A 5,183-nucleotide genomic window follows, 5' to 3' on the forward strand; every position below is an offset into this window, starting at 1 on the left:
AATCGGAGTTCGAATTTTGGGTTTAAATCCAAGCAACGGATTATTAAATGCGTTTATTTAGAAGAAAGATACTGTAAAACAACATCATCATCAGAGTGACAAAGAAAGGTAGGCGATCTTTCGTAGAGAAGGGTATTAAGTGGTTGGGAGATAGGCTAAAAATAACAGCTAAATAGTCCTTAAATCACACACCAACAAATCTTTTTTTTTTATTCTTGGTTTTGCATCCCGTGTATAAAACATAGATTCGTAAAAATTTTCTGAAAATAAAAAAGTTATGATGCGAGTAAATGGCTTAAGTAAAACAATTCTACCGTTCAACAGACATGTGCGTTCGTACGAACATGCGTGTGTGTCGTACAGACGCATGTCGGATTCGTTTATTCCCTATGTAGATATATTTAACAGGAAATATTGCTTACTTAGCTCTTCTGGACATTCATTTCCAATAATCTTGCCAAGATACCATCTTCCAGCATGCTTAAAGCCATCCACGATATGCAATTGAAGGTTGGTTGCAATTAGTAGTTAACTCCCCTGTCTAAGCTGTTCTTTTCAGCACTAGATGGCAGGACCTGTATTTTGGGGAATTTACTCTTTTGTTTCAGTCATTTGACTGCGGCCATGCTGGAGCACCGCCTTTAGTCGAGCAAATCCACCCCAGTACTTATTCTATCCGTCTCTTTTGCCGAACCGCTAAGTTACGGGGACATAAACACACCAGCATCGGTTGTTAAGAGATGTTGGTGGGACAAACACAGACACACAAACATATACACACACACATACATACATATATATATATATATATTAATATTAGGGACAAAATCCAAAATTACAGGTAAAAACTCAAGACCATATGTGGCAAAACAAGAGAACTGACAGAGGCTGGGGTCTGTATGTATTTACACACACACACACACACACATATATATATATATATGGGAGGTCAGGGGATCAAAGGATGGCAGCTAATGCAGGTTTAGTGGGATCCAAATATACAAAGCCAGCATTACTTGCCACAGTTTGAACCCCTGATCTCCCATTTTATCTACTTATGCCCATTTCCTCATTTGTCTCACCATGTAAAGCTTGCTCACTCACCCACTCCACCCTTTTCTTTTTCAATGACTCTCTAAGACCAGGGATTCTCAACCATTTTTTTCATCTATGGATCCCTTAGATTACTATTTTATTCCGGTGGACCCCATAGCCATTTGATAATTAAAAACTAGTTTGTCTTTCCCACAAACTTGTGTAGGCTGAAATTATGTAAAATGTTTGAGAAAAAGCCTAGCTGTTTCTAATGCAAAATTTTTCCAATGGCTCTTAGAATATCATTGTGGATCCCTAGTTTACTATTTTGGTGTGGAACCTCATTTGTTTTCTTTTACATTCCCTTTGCCAGGTCTCTCTCTACACAACTTATCTTTCATTGCCCTTACTACTCTGTCACTCCCTTTCCCGCTAATCACTGACACTAGTCCCTTCTCTTTCCCCTATTCTTTAAAATGCTCCATCTCATAATAGTGACTGCTCTGTTACATTATTATCACCTTCTCACAAATATAATCTGTTCCTTTCAACATACTTTACCTTCTTTATGACCTTGCCAAAAGAAATCATCCCATTTTCTCTCTCCCTCAGTCATCATCATCATCATCATCGTTTAACGTCCGCTTTCCATGCTAGCATGGGTTGTTAAGTTATAGGGGGCCCCATTAGGCCCTTTAGTCATGCAAGTTGCAAGCTGAGCTTTCGAGTGATGGTGCCAAGAAAAACGTATTCAGTACACTCCATAACAAAAGTGGTTGGCATTAGGAAGGGCATGCAGTCATAGAAACCATACCAGCATGGAGAGAGCCTGTTAAAGGATGATGATATTAAATTCAAAAAGGTTTTCAGTTCTCCCTTTACTTTATCTAAAAAAATTTTCAGATTTATGTTCTGTGCAATTTTGAAGAATCATAATTACACATGGTGACTAACTAGGGAGTAGAAAGCACCGAAAGCTTAAGAAATAGATTAGTCTCAACAAATTGAGAAAGATTGCTATGATATAAACTAGCATCTCATTACAGTAGGCTGTTTTGATGACATAACCAGGGAAGTTAGTATACCCCAACAAATCTGAAAGCTATATGTCAAAAGACCATTTGTCCCTGATATGTTCAATCCAACCGAACAGTTTTTTAAGGAAGGAGAGAAGATACAAAGGAGGAGCAGGCCCATCAACTCTACATGCACCAAATACAAACATCAATAAAGTCTTCTTACTGATGAAGACAGTGTCATAACAGCAGTGACAAGGATTCAGAGAGAGGAAAGGAAACAATTGAGATATAAAGCAAAATAAGAAGAGTACATGAAGCAGTGAGAAATAACAATCAAAATCCTTTGTGTTTTGTAGTGAATAAAATTTATTTTTTCCATATATTACATTCTATGTGGTCTCTTTTTTTACTTCTTTATTACATTCTTTGGTTGCTCTTTTTCCCCCTCTCCTACCACCTAGTAAATACAATGTCTGGGTTCTTCCCCCCCGCCATCTCCTCTTTCATTGTTAATATAGTCAAATATGTGAAGTAGGAGGAAATAATAGAAAGATAAGAACAAAATGCAGGAAATAAATAAAGACAGTAAAAGAGGAGAGGTGTGGAGATAGGAAGAAGGCAATGTGTGTGTGTATGTATGTGTATGTATATATATATATATATATATATATAGGCGTAGGAGTGGCTGTGTGGTAAGTAGCTTGCATACCAACCACATGGTCCCGGGTTCAGTCCCACTGCGTGGCATCTTGGGCAAGTGTCTTCTACTATAGCCTCGGGCCGACCAAAGCCTTGTGAGTGGATTTGGTAGATGGAAACTGAAAGAAACCCGTCGTATATATGTATATATATATATATATATATGTATGTATGTGTTTGTATGTCTGTGTTTGTCCCCACAACATCGCTTGACAACTGATGCTGGTGTGTTTATGTCCCCGTAACTTAGCGGTTCGGCAAAAGAGACCGATAGAATAAGTACTGGGCTTACAAAGAATAAGTCCTGGGGTCGATTTGCATGGCCACAGTCAAAAGACTGAAACAAGTAAAAGAGTAAAAGAGTATATATACACATACATACCCAGATTCACACTAATAGCTTAGGAGTGAAATTTAGGATTTCTCAGTTTTCTGTGATAAACTTTTCTCAGCTTTCATTAATCTGTGTAATGTGATTATTTTTTTTTTTATTTCAGATTCTTCAGTTTTTTGGGTGAACCACACTAACTTTTGAATGAAGACAGCCCATCTAGACATTTTTTCTTTTTAAATGAAGGGTAATGATACATATTAAGCATGCATTGTGTATATATTTAACAGAAAACCATAATAACAATATAACATTTATTGACATAATGAATTATTTAGCCACATGGGAGCCAAGGAAGAAACGATCCAATTGTGGGATTGCCAAGACTATGACAGCTAGGGATTTAAGGAATATTGGCTAAATACATGAGAAACCTGCACAAACAAGCAAAGCCATTTTCACTGCCTCCAGACTTCCTCACGTACCAAAACCCACCAGAAATCACATCCTTGGGACCATGGCTTCTATGCGAATACCCCTGAAACTGCCTCCTTATGGGAGGTTGAGGCTTCAATGGGTCCAATGGTATGAAATTAAACTCAAGTTGTGTTCTATTCACTGATGAAACCAAAGCAACCCTTGATGAACCTGATGGTCGGGCAAATGGTTCGGTCCATTTTGGAGATGAGCATCACCAACAGGGTGGGGGAGTCATGTTGCAGGCTGGTATCATTGGGGACAGACTTGTTAGCAGCCTACAGCAATCTCCTGAAGGAGCTCTTGGATCCCTGGCTGGATGACATACTGCTATCACTTCTAAGGAATCTCGTATTTAGGCATGGCAATGCTCCCTCCCACTCTGCTAGGACCACCCAAACATTCCTAGGGTCTTACAACATACAAGGTGAGAGGTTGATGGTGTGACCACTAGCATCACCAGTTCTCAAACCCTATCGAAAATCTTCGATCCATCATTAAACAAGATGTTTATGCCAATTTACGTCAAAAGATCTTTTATGGGCAACCATCAAAACTGCAGAAGAGGCAGTCCAACCTGCTGTTATTAAGAAATTCCTTTCTATTATAAGCACAAGGCCTGAAATTTCAGGGTCGGGAGCTAGTCAATCGGATCGACCCCAGTGCACGACTGGAACTTGATTTATTGACTCCAAAACTACGAAAGGAAAGTTGACCTCGGTGGAATTTGAACTCAGAACGTATTAGCAGATAACATACCACGAAGCATTTCGCCTGGTGTGCTAACAATTCTGCCAGCTCACTGCTTTCTATGACTAATATGGTTTGTGAAGTTATCCATCAAAATGGCACTCATGTGGCTAAATAATTCATTATGTCAATGTTATAATATTATTATGGTTTTCTATTAAATACATACTCAGTGTATGCTTAATATGTATCATTACCCTTCATTTTCTGAAAACAAATGTTTATTTTCATTCAAAAGCTATTAGCGTGGTTCACCCAAAAACTGAAGAATCTGAAATAAAAACAGAAATTACGGTACACAGAATAACAGAAAACTGAGAAATCCTAAATTTCACTCCTAAGCTATTAGTGTGGTTCTGGGTGTATGTGTGCACACACAGTGTGTGTGTGTGTGTGTGCACATGTGTCAGTTAGAAAAATATGGAAGGACAGAAATATGATTGGATGTTCAGGAACCAAGCACTCAGAGACAATTGGAATGAAGGTTGCGGGGTGATATATGGCTGTAGGGCAGGGTTTTATTATCTGTCTCAGGTTCCATCTGCCCCTCTGAGTCAAACACCCTGCCAAAATTCCTACCCCTTGGTCCTCAGTTTGAGTTTCACATGGATCCCATCATGTTGTAAGTATTAAAGCGAGGCTGTTGCACACGTCCACCCATGTTGTTGCTGCCACCATGTGTATTCATCATCATCATCCCACCTTGTGGTTGAGAGCTGCCAAACATGTTATCAGGTCTCTGGTTCCGCCCCATCCCACCACTGCTGCTACTGGCAACAAATGCTCCAGTAGCATCGCGCCCTGTTGTGTTCATGGGGTTACCAAGGCACCGGTCATTGGGTCGGATCATATCACTGTTGTTCATGTCTCCG

At 39.3% G+C, this 5,183-nt stretch overlaps 1 protein-coding gene across 1 annotated transcript in view; it reads right to left on the bottom strand.

Annotated features, from left to right (window-relative positions):
* LOC106879425 (SAFB-like transcription modulator) overlaps window positions 1-550 on the bottom strand; it is a 20,452-nt gene extending 19,902 nt beyond the window's left edge. The window contains exon 1 of the mRNA XM_014928981.2: window positions 423-550. The gene's annotated coding sequence lies outside the window, so the exon portion shown is untranslated. The remainder of the gene's footprint in view (window positions 1-422) is intronic.
* Window positions 551-5,183: the final 4,633 nt, after the last annotated feature.

Source organism: Octopus bimaculoides, chromosome 17 (assembly GCF_001194135.2).
Source record: "Octopus bimaculoides isolate UCB-OBI-ISO-001 chromosome 17, ASM119413v2, whole genome shotgun sequence".
Taxonomy (NCBI): domain Eukaryota; kingdom Metazoa; phylum Mollusca; class Cephalopoda; order Octopoda; family Octopodidae; genus Octopus; species Octopus bimaculoides.